The 24,796-nt window shown below is 39.7% G+C and overlaps 1 protein-coding gene across 1 annotated transcript in view; it reads left to right on the forward strand.

The window, feature by feature from the left end:
* The first annotated feature begins 17,637 nt into the window (after nt 1-17,637).
* Nucleotides 17,638-24,796, forward strand: part of LOC134608260 (microtubule-actin cross-linking factor 1, isoforms 6/7-like) — a 236,079-nt gene continuing 228,920 nt past the window's right edge. Inside the window, exon 1 of the mRNA XM_063450947.1 lies at nt 17,638-17,705. The gene's annotated coding sequence lies outside the window, so the exon portion shown is untranslated. The remainder of the gene's footprint in view (nt 17,706-24,796) is intronic.

Here is a 24,796-nt window from a genome sequence, read left to right on the forward strand (position 1 = left end):
GAAGCACTTCCAATTTTGCAACAAGTTAGGAAATTGAGTTTGGATGTATGATAAAAGTGACCCAGGGTATAGGTTATCATTGGGTGTTAGGCTCCTAACTGGGGAGCTGAATGAAATATGGCAAAAATGTGACTATTGCCAGACTTCTCTCTAATGCACACTTTTATTCAATAAACTCACTAAATCGTGAAAACCAAACCACACGATTTTGGCTAAAAATTGCTAAATCAAGAACAAGACTTTCTACCAGAATGGCTGTGTTGGAAGATTTAATTTCATGCTACTCAGACTATCGACCATCTTCCTTGCCCTAGCTCCACCCGTATCTTCTGTTATTGTGTCAGTCTCTTCCTTCTATCTCCACTAATTCCCCTCTGCACCCGCTGTTCTAAGTTTCTCATTTCCACTTCCCATCTTTTCTCTCTACCTCTTGCAAGCACCCTGTCTTCTCATTCTGCTCCATAACTTTCTTTCCATTGTCTTTCTAAGGGGAAATTGACATTACACAATTGTTCTGGGCTGGCTAATGAAACTGCTGGAGATGGAGTCACACCTCTGGCAGCTAAGGGATGTATGTGCAGCATTTCATTACAAAATCTCTGGAGTGGTCATGGTGCCTGGAGCAATACCTTAATGGGAGTTTTGGCTGCTGGGTAGGGATGTGACCAGGGGAGAAAAACCATAGGGAGTGGAGAAAATAGCACGGCAGAGCTCCTTACTCTTGCATCATCATGAGGTCACACACTAAAGGCGAGCACAAACAGGATATGTTACAGGTGGAGCACTAGCTGTATCTGACAAAGCTTGGCAGAACACATACACGATTGGCACAGCTTGAAGTATAAAATCCATCCATTCTCCAAACTAATAATGTTAAGCCATCCTGTATTAATCAAACCCAACCTACGATTAATCAAACCTGTCCACCTACGAAGCTCTGTATAATTCTGCCCCAATTGACAGATTTTCTAATAAATACAAATAATACAAGTATAATATAACACACGTGCTCCCCAGTGGGTAAAGGTATATAAAATAAAATGATCCTTTAGACAATATGATAGATTGTAAGAAGATCCCTCAAATCTTCTTCAGAAAATACAAGCAATAAAAATATCGAACACAGAAAACCAGAAGTGGTGTGGTAGGTTTCAAACACCATTAATGCGCTTGGAACAATACTTACAGGATAGTTGTAAGTAGTAGGCGTACATAAATTGGTAGAGGTTGGAGGAGCTCAAATGACGTCCTTTTCATCTTTCATTAAAATATAAAGGGAGAGATACAAACATAGTGCACCAATAAAAACATTTGATTGTACTTTATTTCAGATTGCACTCACAAGATTGACGTTAAAATTCAGCTTATCCAGCACTCAGTTGTCCCAATGTAGTAGTTCCTTCTGTTCAGAGGATGTGCTTAGCAAATAGCCGAAAAAATTAAATTAAAAGAAAATCAACAAAGTGCAGTATATAAAATCAAATTTAAGGTGCCTTCTTGTCCTCCGCGCCCTACGCGTTTCGTCCTGAACAGGACTTCCTCAGGGAAAAGTGAAAGTAGAAGCTTGATCTCCTCGGTCTGCTTTTTTTTTCCCTTTCTTCAATTCTTTATTTATCAAGTCACGCTTTTCACTTTGTACAGAAGATCTTGTGTAAATCACATAGTATTTTGCATCATACATACAAGGGTGTTTTTGGATCACATATTATTGTGCCGTAGAAGGTATAGCCGTTATCATAGGCCTTAGTGTTATAGTTACTTTGCCAACATTGTTTCCAAGTCACAACAACATTCCTTGTGCATTCTCCTCAGTCTGCTTTTTAACGTGTGGTTTGTAGTTCCTGCCTTTTCTGTGTCCATTCGAATTGTGTTATTACAATTATAATCACCTGTGGTCGTTTGGGTTCCATGTCTCCCTTTGGGGCTATATCCGGCAGCGCATGGAACGCATCCACGATCGTAAGCCCATAAGTCCGTTACCACAGATGAATACAGACGAACATTAAAATAAAAAACAAACAAAATATCCATGAGATATCAAAGGAGACATTAAAACAAAGAAAAAAATGGGCAATCAAATTCCAAGTAGAAAAAGATGCCAATGAATATGAGAATCGTATGTAATTCACAAGAATAATGGTGACAATATTATAAAGAGTGATCATAAATGGAAAGGTATATTTAATGAGAAGTAATCCATAATAACCGGGTTAAAAAGTTATAAAATTGAAAAAATATATTTTTTAAAAAGTTACTTTTATAAAAATGCTAATAAATATTATTTAAAAAATATAAAAAAAATAGCAGATATATTAAAGAAAGCATACCATGTCCAAATCGACATTTAGACCCTCTGGGTGCTGCGCTCTATACTGATCGCAGCTGTTTCTCTAAGCTGAATATGAGCAGAAATGCTTTATAAATACAATGTGTTACCAAAATCTCAATCAATTTAAAAAGGAATCAGACGAAATCTTCAGATCTCCAGCAGGTGGCGCTCAGCTGAAAAACATTATAGTATATTAAATATACAGAATCAGGCCACAAAGTAATAAAGTTAGAACAAAACGTAAATGAAAAAAAGGAACAGAAGTAGGGCCGTTGAGTCCACTTCCCTGAAGGCCACAATGCTGAAAATAGAATTCCAACTGCAGCGAACAATCTCACTTTAAAAACCGGTACTGACTCTCCTACAAATTCTTCATAAATCACCATTAAAAAGCTTAGCAAAATGTGAACTGGTGCTGCCGCACTGCCCATGTGTGTCCTAGTGAGGGCTAATAGATATGTAATCCCAAGATTGTGCCCTGGAAGCAGTGAGGCCAAGTGTTCCTGAAGTATGAGGTTTGACTTTCTGCTGTTTAAATTTAGATAGGTATTTCGGGTGGTGTGCGGACAAGGTGGGGTTTTTATTTTGGTCAAGTTTTTGCGAATTTGTTTATTTTTTCTCTGTGTTCAAAAGTTGTCGCATATAACGGATATTGATTTGCCCCTTTTGGGGGTTTTATCATTTGAAAAGCTAATTTAAAAATATTAAAACAAGATCATAATTCAGGCACATTCGGAACAATGTCCAAATGTCCTGTTTGTGCTCCGTTCGGTTTTGGCCTTTCGAATAACCGGTGAATAAACCTGATTTCGAAAAGACTGCAGTTATAATACACCATCATAATTATTTACGGTCTCTGTGTAGCTTGTAAGCAGAATCCCTAAATGCTGTCAGTTTAAATAAACTGAATCTGCATTTTTCAAACCAAAATTTACATTTTGCATCCTTAAGTCAAATGGTCTGCGTTTACATACAGTCTTTATCTCCCACACATGGGGAGAGATCACCAAGCCTGATATTGAAGGGAAACTATGGCCTGGCATAGTGCCTCCTATCTGTTACCTGATTCTAGTGGCGGTGGCATGGGCTTCTCCTCCTGACTGTGGCGGGGGGGACCAAATGGCCATGCTCGTCGATTGCTGCGCTTGCAATAGTGATTCCTCCATAGGAAAGCATATACAATGCTTTCCTATGGGGCTTTGGGTGTCGCTGGACGTACCCATGCATAGCGCGAGGACGTCCAGCATCAGTTAGGCGACCAAAAGTCGCGGAACAGCCCGGAAGTCCCTCTAGTGCAGGCTTCCCCAAACTCCGGCCTTCCAGATGTTAGAAATGGACAATAGACACAAAATACACTGCTCAAAAAAAAAAAAAGGGAGCACACAAATAACACATCCTAGATCTGAATGAATTAAATAATCTTCTGAAATACTTTGTTCTTTACATAGTTGAATGTGCTGACAACAAAATCACACAAAAATAAAAAAAATGGAAATCACATTTTTCAACCCATGGAGGTCTGGATTTGGAGTCACACTCAAAATTAAAGTGGAAAAACACACTACAGGCTGATCCAACTTTGATGTTATGTCCTTAAAACAAGTCAAAATGAGGCTCTGTAGTGTGTGTGACCTCCACGTGCCTGTATGACCTCCCTACAACGCCTGTGCATTCTCCTGATGAGGTGGCGGATGGTCTCTTGAGGGATCTCCTCACAGACCTGGACTAAAGCATCTGCCAACTCCTGGACAGTTTGTGGTGCAACGTGACGTTGGTGGATGGAGCGAGACATGATGTCCCAGATGTGCTCAATTGGATTCAGTTCTGGGGAACGGGCGGGCCAGTCCATAGCATCAATGCCTTTGTCTTGCAGGAACTGTTAACACACTCCAGCCACATGAGGTCTAGCATTGTCTTGCATTAGGAGGAACCCTATGTAACAGGGTTGATGTTCCAGGAGGGATAAGCCAAATGGCTAATGATTTAGGTAAACTAGAAAAATGGTCAGAGTTGTGGCAACTGACATTTAATGTGGATAAGTGCAAGATAATGCATCTTGGATGTAAAAACCCAAGGGCAGAGTACAGAATATTTGATAGAGTCCTAACCTCAACATCTGAGGAAAGGGATTTAGGGGTGATTATTTCTGATGACTTAAAGGTAGGCAGACAATGTAATAGAGCAGCAGGAAATGCTAGCAGAATGCTTGGTTGTATAGGGAGAGGTATTAGCAGTAGAAAGAGGGAAGTGCTCATGCCATTGTACAGAACACTGGTGAGACCTAATTTGGAGTATTGTACGCAGTACTGGAGACCGTATCTTCAGAAGGATATTGATACCTTAGAGAGAGTTCGGAGAAGGGCTACTAAACTGGTTCATGGATTGCAGGATAAAACTTACCAGGAAAGGTTAAAGGATCTTAACATGTATAGCTTGGAGGAAAGACGAGACAGGGGGGATATCATAGAAACATTTAAATACATAAAGGGAATCAACACAGTAAAGGAGGAGACTATATTTAAAAGAAGAAAAACTTCCACAACAAGAGGACATAGTCTTAAATTAGAGGGACAAAAGGTTTAAAAATAATATCAGGAAGTATTACTTTACTGAGAGGGTAGTGGATGCATGGAATAGCCTTCCAGCTGAAGTGGTAGAGGTTAACACAGTAAAGGAGTTTAAGCATGCGTGGGATAGGCATAAGGCTATCCTAACTATAAGATAAGGCCAGGGACTAATGAAAGTATTTAGAAAATTGGGCAGACTAGATGGGCCGAATGGTTCTTATCTGCCGTCACTTTCTATGTTTCGAACCCAAGGCCAACCGCACCAGCATATGGTCTCACAAGGGGGCTGAGAATCTCTCCTCGGTACCTAATGGCAGTCAGACTACCTCTGGCGAGCACATGGAGGGCTGTGTGGCCCCCCAAAGAAATGCCACCCCACACCATTACTGACCCACTGCCAAACCGGTCATGCTGGAGGATGTTGCATGCAGCAGAATGTTCTCCACGGCGTCTCCAGACTCTGTCACGTCTGTCACATGTGCTCACACTGCTCAGTGTGAACCTGCTTTCATCTGTGAAGAGCACAGGGTGCCAGTGACGAATTTGCCAATCTTGGTGTTCTCTGGCAAATGCCAAACATCCTGCACGAGGTCGGGCTGTAAGCACAACCCCCACCTGTGGACGTCGGGCCCTCATACCACCCTCATGGAGTCTGTTTCTGACCGTTTGAGCAGACACATGCACATTTGTGGCCTGCTGGAGGTCATTTTGCAGGGATCTGGCAGTGCTCCTCCTGTTCCTCCTTGCACAAAGGCGGAGGTAGCAGTCCTGCTGCGGGGTTGTTGCCCTCCTACGGCCTCCTCCACGTCTCCTGATGTTCTGGCCTGTTTCCTGGTAGCGCCTCCATGCTCTGGACACTACGCTGACAGACACAGCAAACCTTCTTGCCACAGCTCACATTGATGTGCCATCCTGGATGAGCTGCACTACCTGAGCCACTTGTGTGGGTTGTAGACTCCGTCTCATGCTACCACCAGAGTGAAAGCACCGCCAGTATTCAAAAGTGACCAAAAACATCAGCCAGGAAGCAAAGGAACTGAGAAGGGGTCTGTGGTCACCACCTGCAGAACCACTCCTTTATTGGGGGTGTCTTGCTAATTGCCTAAAATTTCCACCTGTTGTTTATCCCATTTGCACAACAGCATGTGAAATTGATTGTCACTCAGTGTTGCTTCCTAAGTGGACAGTTTGATTTCACAGAAGTGTGATTGACTTGGAGTTACATTGTGTTGTTTAAGTGTTCCCTTTATTTTTTTTGAACAGTGTAAATACAATGGCTTAGGGCAACTGGAGGAAAATTACAAAACCTGAATATGAATGTAATATGGGTGTAAAAGTCGATTCTATAATTGTGCCAACTTTAAAATGTAGAGGTGATCTGAACTGGAAGTGATCGAAGCAAATAACGTATAAATGGGGGATAACCCTTAGGAGTAAATAAGAAACAGAATAGAAATGCACTGTCCAGTGGCCTGTTGAAGAGTTAAACATTAACTTTGAATATATTGGATAAAAAGGCTAGCATAATATCCAGCTCTTAAGTAACACAAAATCAATCCAAAAAAGGAAGGGGAAGGGGTAAAGGGAGAGAAATCGCTGGTGCACAGCGATTAAAGTAGCAGATGTAGGCAGTCCGGGATGAAAACCGAGAAAGCCTGAATCCAGTGATACCAAACGTCACTAAATCGTGCCTAAGGAAAGCAAAACTGTGCCTTCACGGGCACATATCATTCGAGAGCAAAACTGTGCCTTCACGGGCACATATCATTCGAGAGCAAAACTGTGCCTTCACGGGCACCTGTCACCCGAAAGCAAAACTGTGCCTTCACGGGCACCTGTCACCCGAGATCAAAACTTCACGGGCACCTATCAACCAAGAGCAAAACTGTGCCATCATGGGCACCTATCATCCAGGAGCAAAACTTCATGGGCACCTATCAATCGAGAGCAAAACTGTGCCGTCACGGGCACCCATCATCCGAGAGCAAAACTTCACGGGCACCTATCAACCGAAAGCAAAGTTGTGCCTTCACGGGCATCTATCATCCGAGAGCACTGTGCTTTCATGGGCATCTATCACCCGAGAGCAAAACTGTGCCTTCACGGGCACCTGTCACCCGAAAGCAAAACTGTGCCTTTACGGGCACCTATCATTCGTGAGCAAAACTTCACGGGCACCTATCAACCGAGAGCAAAACTGTGCCATCACGGGCACCTATCATCCAAGAGCAAAACTGTGCCTTCACGGGCACCTATCAACCGAAAGCAAAACTGTGCCTTCACGGGCACCTATCATCTGATTGCAAAACTGTGCCTTCATGGGCACCTGTCACCTGAAAGCAAAACTGTGCCTTCATGGGCACCTATCAACCGAGAGCAAAACTGTGCCATCACGACACCTATCATCCAAAAGGAAAACTGTGCCATCACGGGCACCTATCATCCAAGAGCAAAACTGTGCCTTCACGGGCACCTATCATCCGAGAGCAAAACTGTGCCTTCACGGGCACCTATCATCCAAGAGGAAAACTGTGCCTTCACAGGCACCTGTCAACCGAGAGCAAAACTGTGCCATCACGGGCACCTGTCAACCGAGAGCAAAACTGTGCCATCATGGGCACCTATCATCCGAAAGCAAAACTGTGCCATCACGGGCACCTATCACCCGAGAGCAAAACTGTGCCATCACGACACCTATCATCCAGAGGAAAACTGTGCCATCACGGGCACCTATCATCCAATAGCAAAACTGTGCCTTCATGGGCACCTGTCACCTGAAAGTAAAACTGTGCCTTCACGGGCGCCTATCATCAAAAAGCAAAACTGTGCCTTCACGGGCACCTAAGCCACTTATCTAAGCTGCTACACTAGCTAGGAATTATAAGTTAAAATAAATAGCGTCCGGTAGTCAGGATAGTGAGCTCTAATAGCCCTGTCGAGTATATCACTGGTTTAACCGGACTGAAAAACCTAAGTGGCAAACTGCAGAGATGAATGAGTATTATAACCTGATCGGGCATATAAATCTAATAATCTCTGTAGGGATATAGCTACAGTGTACTCTTTATCCTGCCTAGCTGTTACTTCATGTATTTGAGGAAAGATGATTTGCAGCTATTTAACTGTGTAATTGATAGGAAAATTTTGGGATTCTGCTCGTGTGCCTATAATAGAGGACAAAACATAGTGCAAATATTGCTAAAACACTGTAATAAAGCTTCTGGTGATCAGAATGCACTCACATATTCCAGGAAAATAAAGCGTATTATGGGTGCCTCCCCTTGATGGAAACGGGGGGTATGTTCCTTTAAAATTCCCTCCTCAAGTGATGGCCAATAGGGTATCCAGGTCAGCGAGAAGATCCAAAAACCGCAACCAAAAGGAATACTTTAAAGGCTATTTATTCACTTAGAAAAGGTATAAATAAAATATCATAAAAACAATAATAAGAAGAGATGCTGGTCCTACGCGTTTCGTCCTAATACAAAAAGGACTTCCTCAGGGACCTCTTTCAGTGAATAGCATTCAACAGGTACATAAAAAACAGCATCCTAAAACGCCAACATAAAAAACATCTTATATAGGGCTAATCCCTTCAAGTCATTGGTGGAATAGTGGGTGTCTTCTAATCCTGTGGTTCCGATTCGTCAAAGTTTTCCCTCAGGTGTAGCCGCTTTGCTGAAATGAAAAAAGCCGGGTCCGTTCAAATCACCGGCCACTTCCGCATTCGTCATACGCCACGCTTGAGTCACGTGTTAGGTTGTTCATCACATGATCGACGTGCGTTCCATATTCGGAAGGGAGAGAACATGACTGTGCGTTCCACAGCATGCCGGCAATCTAGAAAATCAACTTTCTTATACCTAAAGTTAGTGTACGAGCCACTAAGGATAGAAGACTGTTAGATTTCATTCTATGATCACATAGAATCTCTTAATAAAGAATAATAATATGTCCTCTAAAAAAATCAGTTTGAAATATTATTTACATGAATGGAAACTTCCTATCCAAGTATATCATTCATGATATATATTTTAATAGTGCAAAAGGTGATAATAATTATTAATAATAATAATAGTGAGATAATAATAATAACAATATCTTTATATGTTAACAACAATATTTTTATATTTTCTATATTTTACATGTGACCAATGTTAAAGTGACATAAATAACCATACCTCAATTGCAAATCAATTTTATATAAAGTTGCATGAATACTAATTTATATATTCAATTGACATATCCATATTGTGTAAAGTGACATAAGTAATTGGACTCTCGATATTTGTTCCATCTTAAATAAAGTGACAAGTGAATTATTATACACTTTAACTGCTTAACCAGTGTTAATGTGTTATAATTGTGTTATATTGTATTGCATATTTATTTAAAAAACATCGAACATTCAATTAATTCAAAAAACAAACAATATCCATATCCACATTTAAACCTCTAGGGGTGAGGGTGCATAATCTATGAATCCAATACGATTCTCTCTGTGCCAGTTTTTTCTCTTTATTGGACATATTATTATTCTTTATTAAGAGATTCTATGTGATCATAGAATGAAATCTAACAGTCTTCTATCCTTAGTGGCTCGTACACTAACTTTAGGTATAAGAAAGTTGATTTTCTAGATTGCCGGCATGCTGTGGAACGCACAGCCATGTTCTCTCCCTTCCGAATATGGAACGCACGTCGATCATGTGACGAACAACCTAACACGTGACTCAAGCGTGGCGTATGACGAATGCGGAAGTGGCCGGTGATTTGAACGGACCCGGCTTTTTTCATTTCAGCAAAGCGGCTACACCTGAGGGAAAACTTTGACGAATCGGAACCACAGGATTAGAAGACACCCACTATTCCACCAATGACTTGAAGGGATTAGCCCTATATAAGATGTTTTTTATGTTAGCGTTTTAGGATGCTGTTTTTTATGTACCTGTTGAATGCTATTCACTGAAAGAGGTCCCTGAGGAAGTCCTTTTTGTATTAGGACGAAACGCGTAGGACCAGCATCTCTTCTTATTATTGTTTTTATGATATTTTATTTATACCTTTTCTAAGTGAATAAATAGCCTTTAAAGTATTCCTTTTGGTTGCGGTTTTTGGATCTTCTCGCTGACCAGGATACCATATTGGCCATCACTTGAGGAGGGAATTTTAAAGGAACATACCCCCCGTTTCCATCAAGGGGAGGCACCCATAATACGCTTTATTTTCCTGGAATATGTGAGTGCATTCTGATCACCAGAAGCTTTATTACAGTGTTTTAGCAATATTTGCACTATGTTTTGTCCTCTATTATAGGCACACGAGCAGAATCCCAAAATTTTCCTATCAATTACACAGTCTTGTTATATGGTTATCAGCTGGGAGATAACCTTGGGAAGCCGTGTACCCATCAGTTAAGTTTTTTCTTTTGTATTTATCACTTGTTCACGGGTGTCCGTGTTTTGTTATCTGCAGCTATTTAACTGCCTGTGTAAGCAATTACCTTTGAGGAATAACCAGCTTACTTTATGTATATATTTATCTCCCTTTACCCTTTCATTTTTGGATTGATTTTGTGTTACTTATTAAGAGCTCGATATTATTCTGACCTTTTTATCCAATATATTAAAAGTTAATTTCTAACTCTCCAACAGGGCACTGGACAGTATATTTCTATTCTGTTTCATACAGCGGTGGGTAGCATCCGATCAATATTTTTAGTGAGAGCTGAATAAAGTTTTTTCCACACGAGGAAGATAATAAAATAATTTAGTGGGAGGCAATATAACCAATAAATAACATGACTAGTGGGAGGTCATATAACCAATATATAACATGACTAGTGGGAGGTCATATAACCAATATATAACATGACTAGTGGGAGGTAATATAACCAATATATAACATGACTAGTGGGAGGTCATATAACCAATAAATAACATGACTAGTGGGAGGTAATATAACCAATATATAACATGACTAGTGGGAGGTCATATAAGCAATAACTAACATGACTAGTGGGAGGTAATATAACCAATATATAACATGACTAGTGGGAGATCATATAACCAATAAATAACATGACTAGTGGGAGGTAATATAACCAATATATAACATGACTAGTAGGAGGTAATATAACCAATAAATAACATGACTAGTGGGAGGTAATATAACCAATAAATAACATGACTAGTGGGAGGTAATATAATCAATAAATAACATGACTAGTGGGAGGTAATATAATCAATATATAACATGACTAGTGGGAGGCAATATAACCAATATATCACATGACTAGTGGGAGGTAATATAACCAATAAATAACATGACTAGTGGGAGGTAATATAACCAATAAATAACATGACTAGTGGGACGCAATATAACCAATATATAACATGACTAGTGGGAGGCAATATAACCAATATATCACATGACTAGTGGGAGGCAATATAACCAATATATCACATGACTAGTGGGAGGCAATATAACCAATATATAACGTGACTAGTGGGAGGTAATATAACCAATAACTAACATGACTAGTGGGAGGCAATATAACCAATATATAACATGACTAGTGGGAGGTAATATAACCAATAAATAACATGACTAGTGGGAGGCAATATAACCAATATATCACATGACTAGTGGGAAGTAATATAACCAATATATAACATTACTAGTAGGAGGTAATATAACCAGTAAATAACATGACTAGTGGGAGGCAATATAACCAATATATAACATGACCAGTGAGAGGTCATGTTATATAACCAATATAACATGACTAGTGGGAGGTAATATAACCAATATATAACATGACTAGTGGGAGGTAATATAACCAATATATAACATGACTAGTGGGAGGTAATATAACCAATATATAACATGACTAGTGGGAGGAAATTTAACCAATATATAACATGACCAGTGGGAGGCAATATAACCAATATATAACATGACCAGTGGGAGGCAATATAACCAATATATAACATGGCAAATGGGAGACAATATAACCAATATATCACATGACTTGTGGGAGGTAATATAACCAATATATCACATGTTCAATGGGAGGTAATATAACCAATATATAACATGACCAGTGGGAGGCAATATAACCAATATATAACATGACCAGTGGGAGGCAATATAACCAATATATAACATGGCAAATGGGAGACAATATAACCAATATATCACATGACTTGTGGGAGGTAATATAACCAATATATCACATGTTCAATGGGAGGTAATATAACCAATATATAACATGACCAGTGGGAGGCAATATAACCAATATATAACATGACCAGTGGGAGGCAATATAACCAATATATAACATGGCAAATGGGAGACAATATAACCAATATATAACATGACTTGTGGGAGGTAATATAACCAATATATCACATGTTCAATGGGAGGTCATATAACCAATATATCACATGACTAGAGGGAGGTAATATAACCAATATATAACATGACTAGTGGGAGGCAATATAACCAATATATAACATGACCAATGGGAGGCAATATAATCAATATATAGCATAACCAGTGGGAGGTAATATAACCAATATATAACATGACTAGTGGGAGGTAATATAACCAATATATACCATGACTAGTGGGAGGCAATATAACCAATATATAACATGACTAGTGGGAGGTAATATAACCAATATATAACATTACTAGTAGGAGGTAATATAACCAGTAAATAACATGACTAGTGGGAGGCAATATAACCAATATATCACATGACCAGTGAGAGGTCATGTTATATAACCAATATAACATGACTAGTGGGAGGTAATATAACCAATATATAACATGACTAGTGGGAGGTAATATAACCAATATATCACATGACTAGTGGGAGGCAATATAACCAATATATAACATGACTAGTGGGAGGTAATATAACCAATATATCACATGACTAGTGGGAGGCAATATAACCAATATATAACATGACTAGTGGGAGGTAATATAACCAATAAATAACATGACTAGTGGGAGGCAAAATAACCAATATATCACATGACTAGTGGGAGGTAATATAACCAATATATAACATGACTAGTGGGAGGTAATATAACCAGTAAATAACATGACTAGTGTGAGGTAATATAACCAATATATAACATTACTAGTATGAGGTAATATAACCAGTAAATAACATGACTAGTGGGAGGCAATATAACCAATATATAACATGACCGGTGAGAGGTCATGTTATATAACCAATATAACATGACTAGTGGGAGGTAATATATCCAATATATAACATGACTAGTGGGAGGTAATATAACCAATATATAACATGACTAGTGGGAGGTAATATAACCAATATATAACATGACTAGTGGGAGGAAATGTAATCAATATATAACATGACCAGTGGGAGGCAATATAACCAATATATAACATGACCAGTGGGAGGCAATATAACCAATATATAACATGGCAAATGGGAGACAATATAACCAATATATCACATGTTCAATGGGAGGTAATATAACCAATATATAACATGACCAGTGGGAGGCAATATAACCAATATATAACATGACCAGTGGGAGGCAATATAACCAATATATAACGTGGCAAATGGGAGACAATATAACCAATATATAACATGACTTGTGGGAGGTAATATAACCAATATATCACATGTTCAATGGGAGGTAATATAACCAATATATAATATTATCGGTGGGAGGTAATATAACCAATATATAACATGACCAGTGGGAGGCAATATAACCAATATATAACATGACTAGTGGGCGGTAATATAACCAATATATCACATGACTAGTGGGAGGTCATGTTATATAACCAATATAACATGACTAGTGGGAGGTAATATAACCAATATATAACATGACTAGTGGGAGGTAATATAACCAGTATATAACATGACTAGTGGGAGGTAATATAACCAATATATCACATGACTAGTGGGAGGCAATATAACCAATATATAACATGACTTGTGGGAGGTAATATAACCAATATATCACATGTTCAATGGGAGGTAATATAACCAATATATAATATTACCGGTGGGAGGTAATATAACCAATATATAACATGACCAGTGGGAGGCAATATAACCAATATATAACATGACTAGTGGGAGGTAATATAACCAATATATAACATGACTAGTGGGAGGTAATATAACCAATATATAACATTACTAGTAGGAGGTAATATAACCAGTAAATAACATGACTAGTGGGCGGTAATATAACCAATATATCACATGACTAGTGGGAGGTCATGTTATATAACCAATATAACATGACTAGTGGGAGTAATATAACCAATATATAACATGACTAGTGGGAGGTAATATAACCAGTATATAACATGACTAGTGGGAGGTAATATAACCAATATATCACATGACTAGTGGGAGGCAATATAACCAATATATAACATGACTAGTGGGAGGTAATATAACCAATATATCACATGACTAGTGGGAGGCAATATAACCAATATATAACATGACTAGTGGGAGGTAATATAACCAATATATCACATGACTAGTGGGAGGTAATATAACCAATAAATAACATGACTAGTGGGAGGCAATATAACCAATATGTAACATGACTAGTGGGAGGCAATATAACCAATATAAAACATGACTAGTGGGAGGTAATATAACCAATAAATAACATGACTAGTGGGAGGCAATATATCCAATATATCACATGACTAGTGGGAGGTAATATAACCAATATATCACATGACTAGTGTGAGGCAATATAACCAATATAAAACATGACTAGTAGGAGGTAATATAACCAATAAATAACATGACTAGTGGGTGGCAATATATCCAATATATCACATGACTAGTGGGAGGTAATATAACCAATATATAACATGACTAGTGGGAGGTAATATAACCAATATATAACATGACTAGTGGGAGGTAATATAATCAATATATCACATGTCCAATGGGAGGTATTATAACCAATATATAACATGACCAGTGGGAGGCAATATAACCAATATATAACATGACCAGTGGGAGGCAATATAACCAATATATCACATGTTCAATGGGAGGTAATATAACCAATATATAACATGACCAGTGGGAGGCAATATAACCAATATATAACATGACCAGTGGGAGGCAATATAACCAATATATAACATGGCAAACGGGAGACAATATAACCAATATATAACGTGACTTGTGGGAGGTAATATAACCAATATATCACATGTTCAATGGGAGGTAATATAACCAATATATAACATTACCGGTGGGAGGTAATATAACCAATATATAACATGACCAGTGGGAGGCAATATAACCAATATATAACATGACTAGTGGGAGGTAATATAACCAATATATAACATGACTAGTGGGAGGTAATATAACCAATATATAACATGACCAATGGGAGGTAATATAACCAATATATAACAACATGACTAGTGGGAGGTCATATAACCAATATATAACATAACCAGTGGGAGGTAATATAATCAATATATAACATGACTAGTGGGAGGTAATATAACCAATATATCACATGTTCAATGGGAGGTAATATAACCAATATATCACATGACTAGTGGGAGGTAATATAACCAATATATAACATGACCAATGGGAGGCAATATAACCAATATATAACATGACCAATGGGAGGCAATATAATCAATATATAGCATAACCAGTGGGAGGTAATATAACCAATATATAACATGACTAGTGGGAGGTAATATAACCAATATATCTCATGTTCAATGGGAGGTAATATAACCATATATAACATGACCAGTGGGAGGCAATATAACCAATATATAGCATAACCAGTGGGAGGTAATATAACCAATATATCTCATGTTCAATGGGAGGTAATATAACCAATATATAACATGACAAGTGGGAGGCAATATAACCAATATATAACATGACCAGTGGGAGGCAATATAACCAATATATAACATGACTAGTGGGAGGCAATATAACCAATATATAACATGACTAGTGGGAGGTAATATAACCAATATATAACATGACCAGTGGGAGGTAATATAACCAATATATAACATGACCAATGGGAGGTAATATAACCAATATATAACATGACTAGTGGGAGGTCATATAACCAATATATAACATAACCAGTGGGAGGTAATATAACCAATATATAGCATAACCAGTGGGAGGTAATATAACCAATATATCACATGTCCAGTGGGAGGTAATATAACCAATATATAACATGACTAGTGGGAGGTAATATAACCAATATACAACATGACTAGTGGGAGGTAATATAACCAATATATAACATGACCAGTGGGAGGTAATATAACCAATATATAACATGACTAGTGGGAGGTAATATAACATGACTAGTTGGGGGTTATATAACCAATATATAACATGACTAGTGGGAGGTAATATAACCAATATATAACATGACCAATGGGAGGTAATATAACCAATATATAACATGACTAGTTGGAGGTCAATATATAACATGACTTGTGGGAGGCAATATAACCGAAATATTACATGACAAATGGGAGGAAGTTTAACCAATATATAACATGACCAATGGGAGGCAATATAAAAAATATATAACATGACCAATGGGAGACAATATAACCAATATATAACATGACCAATCAGAGGTAATATAACCAAAATATAACATGACCAGTGGGAGGCAAATATAACCAAAATATAACATGATCAGTGAGAGATAATATAACCAATAAATTTTAATAAACTACCGAAAAATCTATAAGTGAGAGTAAAATCCGTGTGGCACAAAATTCTGGAGAAGCCGCCATCAATATCTGCAGTTTCACTTCCCTCTTCCTACATCTACATTGTCTCCTATTTCTATCTCCATACGTCTTCCAACATCTATCTCCACTACGTCTTCCTACATCTACCTCCACTACGTCTTCCTACATCTACGTCTTCCTACATCTATCTCCACTACGTCTTCCTACATCTACCTCCACTACGTCTACCTACATCTACCTCCACTACGTCTTCCTACATCTACCTCCACTACGTCTTCCTACATCTATCTACACTATGTCTTCCTACATCTATCTCCACTACGTCTTCCTACATCTACCTCCACTACGTCTACCTACATCTATCTCCACTATGTCTTCCTACATCTACCTCCACTACGTCTTCCTACATCTATCTCCACTACGTCTTCCTACATCTACCTCCACTATGTCTTCCTACAGCTATCTCCAGCATGTCTTTCTACATCTATCTACATTGTCTCTTATATCTATCTCCACTACATCTATCTCCCTCGTCTCCTAAATCTAACTCATTCTCCATCTGCTCTTCCTTCATCCTTCTTCATTTAAGGAGGAGAGGATACAGTTATTTCCTTCTTGCTGGGGCGGTACATTAGTTTAGACCTACCACAGCTGTAGATATGCACTTTCATACCCAGTAAAGAAACGTCATGTTTACATACACTGTACGTCTGCCTTTAGTAGCCCCGGGAATGAAATGTATAAGTTGAAGCAGATTTGCACACATTGTTGGGTTGTCCTATTGGTGGAAATTGAAATGTAAACCTGGCTTTCTCTTCTTTAAAAACAGTTTTATTTGTGTCTGTGTATTCAGAAGATTTCAGATATACCATTCATCTTCCACCAGATGGCAGGAGAGAATTAGTAATATTTGTCATTATCTTTCTTCCTCAGGGTCTTTCTCTCGATCTGCCTTCCTCAGGGTTCAGTGTCGGGATATCACCAGCCGAGCAGCAAAGGTAAACGATGGATCCACTGGGAAGGGAGTAGTGAGCCTAGATTACTATATTTACATAATAATCTAGGTTGAAAAAATCTAAGTTGAAAACCCTGGAATGTAAATTAAGAAACCCCTTGCATGAGGAGTTGCATAAAAGCCAGCTGTGGCGCAATACAAATCAGTTGACTCCCATCAAGTTCAACCTTAAACTCATCTTTTTATGTTGTCAAGCAAAATGAAGTAAAAAAAAACAAACAAAAAAAACCTAGTTTGTAGCAATTGACAATTATGTGACAAAAAGGGGAAAATATCCTTCTAGACTTCGTAATGGCAATCAGATTTCTTCTTAACTCAACAACCTGTTCACATAAATATTAATTATATACTTGAATGATTTGTTTTTTCCGAAAAAAAACTATTTACAGAATATGATAAGACAGCCGCTAGGTACAGAATTCTACATCTTTATTGTTCCACGGCTGTAAGTGAAAACGCCTTTCTTCCAGTCTCAATGGGTGACCTCTTGTCTGTTGTACACAGCCACAACATTAAAACCACATGCCTAATATTGTGTAGGGCCCCTTCGTGCTGTCAAAACAGTTCTGATGTGTTGAGGCATGAAGTCCACAAAATATCTGACCATATCCTGTGGTATCTGGTATCAAGACATTAGCAGCAGATCCTTTAAATCCTGCAAATTGGCCTCCATGTATTAGATTTGTTGTTCCAGCACATCCCACAGAATCGCAATCAGATTGCGATCTGGGGAATTTGGAGGACAAGGCAACATGTTTAGCTCTTTGTCATTCTCCTCACTTCTGAACAATTTCTGCAGTGTGACAGGGTTCATTAACCTGCTAAAAGAAGCCCCTGTCATTAGAAGACACCACTGCCATGAAGAGGTGTACGTGGTCTGCAACAATCTCTAGATAGGTGGCACGTGTCAAAGTAACATCCACATGAATGTCAGGACCCAAGGTTTATCAGCAGAACATTGCCAAGAGCATAACATTGCTGTGGCAGAACCAGCCACCTATTCGTATTAAAGACTGAGTTGGTTCGACAATTTGGGGTGCCCGAACAGACTAAAGATATATTGTTCATCAGTCGAACCAACTATCGAATAGTGAGACCACCCAGGAGTGTCGTGTGCCTCCAATTGATGGTATTTACACTTAGAAACCGTAAGGTTCTAAGTGGTCGGATAGGTGGCCGTCGTTCGTATGACAGAACTTGTGGCGGCTGCCATCTTTGTTCATGAACAGACAGCGGTGTTTGGTCGTCAAGTGCATAGAACTATAATTGGACACTCAACAGCGCGAACATCGCTGAACTACCATCCCTTTCTGTGTTCATTTCCCTTCACCGATAAAGAGCAGCATTTGTATGAAATCTACTACCGAACAAAGGGCACACGACCCCCTATACACGTTCCCTTCGTTATTTTAATCGTGAATACTCCCGAAAGAAGACCGGTCAAAGTCTAAAACCATCTGGAACTCTTTTGGGGTTTAACCTCGTGGTTGACCGGCCTAAACTTTACTTGAATGGCGTTCCTAATCTACCAAACAGATCTGAGTGATATTTCAACAGAGTGTGCACTCAGATCCCTGCTATCTTTCGTGAAGTTCTGACTAATATCGATGTATGTTATGAGGGTTTGAAATATTGCATAATTTCTGTACCTGGGAGATAATGGAATTGAAGAGTTGTTCTTACTCAATTATCTCCCAGGTACGGAGGAGGAGTCTGGGAAATGTTACTTTGTCCCCTGTCTCCAACCAGGTCCACCAGTGGGAAACCCCTGGAATGTAAATTAAGAAATCCCTTGCATGAGGAGTTGCATAAAAGCCAGCTGTGGCGCAATAAAAATCAGTTGACTCCCAGAACTGTGTATCGTCCGGTTACTGGGGAATTGGGATTATATTGCTGCACTGTGCTTCTCTTTGATGTTCTACAGTGTACCAGCGGAGATATCGATTTTAATATTGCAGCTCCGCTACAATTGCCTCCGCCGGCCTGCCTTCTTCCCATAGTGCATCTTGCTGCCATCTCTTACCCAGATAAATGGCGCACAATCACCCGTCCTATCCACATGATCTAAAAGAAAACATGATTCACCAGAACAGGCAACCTTCTTCCATTGCTCCACCGTCCAATTCTGATGCGCACATCAAGCACCTTACCAGGGCCGTCTTTAGCGCGGGGCAAACGGGGCAGCTGCCCCGGGCCCAGTTGCTCCTGGGGGGCCCCAGAGCAGCTGCCCCGTGGGCCCCGCGATTTGAGCAGCCCCCATGTACCCAGCGGTGCGGCTGCACAGAGCCGCACCGGCCCGCCAACTAAGGAGGCCCTCCGGGTGGCCCATGCACTAAGGGCCACCAGGTAAGCATGTTTGAGCAGGGGCCCGGTCGGGCGCTGTGACGCTTAAACAGCGCGACCGGGCCCCTTCCTGTACCGGCTGGGAGGAAGTGAGTGCCGCGCGTCACTTCCTCCCACCGGAGAGCACAGCCGCGCGGGAGGAGAATGGCCAGAGGAGAACTCCCATCTGCCTCAGCCTGCCACTGGACCCCAGGGAAACCACCCTCCAGGAAAAGGTAAGAACCTGGAGGGTGGCTAAATGTGTGTGTGTGTCAGTATGTTTGTATGTCAGTATGTCTGTGTGTGTGTATGTCTGTGTGTGTATGTCAGTATGTCTGTGTGTGTGTGTGTATGTCTGTGTGTGTGTGTATGTCAGTGTCTATGTGTGTGTGTGTATGTTAGTATGTTTGTGTGTGTGTCAGTATGTCTGTGTGTGTCAGTATGTCTGTGTGTGTGTGTGTCAGTATGTCTGTGTATGTCAGTGTCTGTGTGTGTATGTCAGTATGTCAGTATGTCTGTGTATGTCAGTGTCTGTGTGTGTATGTCAGTATGTCTGTGTGTGTGTGTGTCAGTATGTCTGTGTATGTCAGTGTCTGTGTGTGTATGTCAGTATGTCTGTGTGTGCGTGTGTCATTATGTCTGTGTATGTCAGTGTCTGTGTGTGTATGTCAGTATGTCTGTGTGTGTGTGTCAGTATATTTGTGTGTGTGTGTGTGTGTATGTCAGTGTGCGTGTGTGTCAGCATGCTTGTCGGTGTGTATGTTGTTATGCCTGTGTGTGTCAGTATCCCTGTGTGTGTGTCAGAATGTCTGTGTGTGTCAATACATCTGTCAGTGTATGTGTCTGTGTGTGTTTCAGTATATCTGTCAGTGTATGTGTCTGTGTGTGTTTGTATGTATGTGTGTGTGTCAGTATGTCTGAATGTATATAAGTATATATTTGTGTGTCAGTGTATGTGAGTCAGTATGTATCTGCGAATGTTTTAATATATCTTTCTGTGTGTGTATGTGTCAGAAGGTCTGTCAGTGTGATTGGGGGTTGGGCGTAATTGGGGCGGGCGGAAGGGGCAGGGCCTAGGGGGCCCAAGAAAATGCTTTGCCCAGGGTCCTATTCCTATTATAGACGGCCCTGCACCTTACTAGCTTTGTCAATGGAAGACCGGCATTGGATACTGTTACCTAGTTTGGAAAACACAAAAGGAATCCTTAAGTTCAGATGGATTGTTTAAGCATCGCAGGGGTTTACACTCTTAAATATCACTGAACAAAAAAAGAGAAAAAGAACCAAGATACTAAACAGTATTTTTTATTTCATCAATAAATGTTTGTTAGAAAAATGACTTATTATTATTATTAGTATTATTATGGGTATTTATACAGCGCCAGCTTATTCCGCAGCGCTTTACAATAAAAGGGGAATTGACCAATTGAGACAATAACAAAATGTAACTGGAACAATAGGTAGTTGAGGACCCTGCTCAGATGAGTTTACAGTCTAGAGGAGGTGGGGTATAAAAACACAACATGAAGGGTATTGAGAGAGACAGCAAATAGACATGGTGGGAAAGTAGCCAAGCTGGAGGTGAGAGTGGAGTGTGGCCCTATAGTGTGGAGTGTGGAGTGTGGCCCTATTGAGAGATAGAAGTTACTCTTGGAGGCCATAAGCAATCCTGAAAAGATAGATTTTGAGGGACTTCTTAAAGGATTGAAGACTAAGGGAGAGTCTGACAGGGCTAGGCAGGCTGTTCCAAAGGAAAGGAGCCGCCCGTGAGAAGTCTTACAGAATTGGCAGTAAGGGTGCGAACAGCAGACAGGTGAAGGTCACCAGTAGAGAGAGACAGAGAGGGGACATACCTATGAATCAGTGACAAAATGTAAGAGGGGCTAGAGTTGGTTAGGGTTAATATTTTAAATTGACACCTGTAGGGTACAGGAAGCCAGTGTAAGGATTGACAGAGGGGTGAGGTGTGAGAGGAGAGAAAAATCAGCCTGGCAGCTCATCACAGATTGTAGGGGGGCAGTACGGCTTGTGGGGAGACCAATTAGGAGAGAATTACAGTAATCGATGCGAGAGCTCTTATCTCTCTTCTTATTAAAACATATTCCTAAATGAATCACCCTCTTATGCAGTGTGAGAAGATGTCTCAATACACTTTTATTTATTTTTCAATGTCAGTTAGATGTAATTGGGAACAATGCGGAACACCGATTGGTGTCTAGAGAGGACAATAATAGTCTGGAGAGTGGCTGAGCTAATTCACTTTTGATGTACCGTAATACCCTTGACTGGTTACTAGGGGGACACAATATTATCAAAATACATATATAAATTAAGATTTAAAAATAACGAAATAAGAAGCCAATTATGCACAAGAATAAAAGGGAAATTCCCAAAACGTATTTTATAAGAGTAACAAGGTCTCTCTTCATTAGCAGAATATACATATAACCCAACACCATGTAAATTATAGGCTGTTCTCTATTTATTCTAGATAGATACTGCAAAATGTCTAGATATCTTTATTTATTTGCCAGTCATACAACACAAAAAAAAACACTTACTATTCCATCCTACAACATATAACACTTACTATACTGTAACACTTACTATTCCCTCCTAGAACGTATAACACTTACTATACTGTAACACTTATTATACATCCAACAATGTGTTAGACTGGAAGAAAGAAGATTTCATCTAAGGCAAAGGAAAGGTTTTTTTACTGTAAGAACAATCAGGATGTGGAATTCTCTGCCTGAAGAAGTGGTTTTATCAGAGTCCATACAGATGTTCAAACAGCTACTAGATGCATACTTGCAAAAACAGAATATTCAAGGATATAATCTTTCAATGTAGGGTAATAACTGCTTGATCCAAGGATAAATCTGACTGCCATTCTGGGGTCAAGAAGGAATTTTTTTCCTAGTTTGTTGCAAAATTGTGCTTCAAACTGGGTTGCCATCTTTTGGATCAACAGCAAAAACAAAATGTGAGGAAGGCTGAACTTGATGGACGCAGGTCTCTTTTCAGCTATCTAACTATGTAACTATGTAACTATGTAACACTGACTATACTGTAACACTTACTATTCCATCCTTTCTCTTTGTTTCGATAGTTGGTCCTATTATTATCCCACAGACACACTCAGCATGTTAATGAGATGTTTGCCAAGACAGCATGACACTTTAACTACATTTTGTTAATTGGTTAAGAAAGGATTAGGAGAGAAGATTAGGATGTTGATCCCAATGCATAAGATACAAGATGATTAAATAAGTTAATTTGGGTACTACAAGTTTTCCTTCATAGTGATTCAATGGAAGGCAGAATCACACATAGCAGGGTATCGTGCCTGCCTTATCGTGTCTTGTAATAATTTTCCTTGTGTATGATAGAGAGGTTCCTCCAGGTGACAGACATGTCTCTTTTTTACTAATAAACAAGCCCTAACCTCATAGAAGTGTCTGGTGTGGCTGAATGAAGGACACTTTGGGTTATTGCCACTAGTGATGTCCCGAACGGTTCGCTGGCGAATAGTTCCTGGTGAACATAGCGTGTTTGTGTTCGCTGCGGACGGCGAACATATGCGATGTTCGGTCTGCCCCCTATTTTTTTTTTCTCTCTTTTTTTTGTGGTCTTTCAGCCAAATTTACTAATACTAAGTAAAAATTACTTAGTATTAGTAAATTGTGCCCCTACTCGCAATACCGCGAGTGTGGCGAAACCGACCTCGCCACGTGTCCTTGGAGGGGGCTGATTGCCCGCCTCTTGCCTTTGGACTATGGACCAGACTTTATGGGAATGTGATACCCCAGATAGCCATACCATGGAGCCTATTCATATAATGAAAGACTATGGGAAAGACTTTAGCTCCATGGCAATTGTGCTGTGTGAGTAGGATCTGCGCGCTATTCGGTAGTTTTGTGCGTGCAGATCCCAGCTATCTGGGGATAGGTGAAATGTCTGTGTGTTATGTGTAAATGTGACTTTATGTATTTTAAAGTGTTTTATGTTGTTTTGCAACCATGTGGTTAATGGAGTCTGCCTTTAGTCCTGGGTAATTGGATTACTTCTCCAATTAACTCCAGGGCAGAAGGGAGGAAACCAGGGTGCATTGTGGGGATGTTTTTCTGCCAGCCAGAAAGGAACAAAAGATACTTTTAGTAACTTTTAAACCCCTGGTCGGATTCATGCCATTTTTTAATATGTTGTTCCCCTGAATGGATTGATTGTGGATATGTATTTTTATGTGAATGTGATGTATGGTTTTAAAGTTATGAAAGTTGTGTAAAAGTATATTTTACTCTGTATGCATAATGGGATTATGTGTCACACTAAGGGGAGGGGATGTGTGGGAGGTAACATCTATGTCATTGGTTCTTTTATGCCTCCCCCTGGGTGTGGCCTGTATGTGTGAGTTGGAAATAAAAGCCAGACTGGGTGTCCCAGTCTAGAGTTCCTGTTTTAACCTCAAAGTGATGTGTCGTCTCATTATTGGGGGAAGGATTTATTGTATGCTGTTCCAGTTGACTGCTAGGGGTACAAGCCTATTCGTATGGTTCCTATTCAATGGTCTACAGCATTCATACGCTTGGGAGAATTTAAAGGTTTTCTCGGATTCGGTGATTGTGGTGTCTGCCAGAGTGCTTGGAGTCCTCAGGAAGCACTAGGAGCATCCATTAACGGAGGTACCCAGTCGGGGTGCCAGTGGATCCGTTACATTGGTGGCAAGCGGTGGGATGGCGTCCTAGT

Source organism: Pelobates fuscus, chromosome 4 (genome assembly GCF_036172605.1).
Source record: "Pelobates fuscus isolate aPelFus1 chromosome 4, aPelFus1.pri, whole genome shotgun sequence".
Classification (NCBI taxonomy): domain Eukaryota; kingdom Metazoa; phylum Chordata; class Amphibia; order Anura; family Pelobatidae; genus Pelobates; species Pelobates fuscus.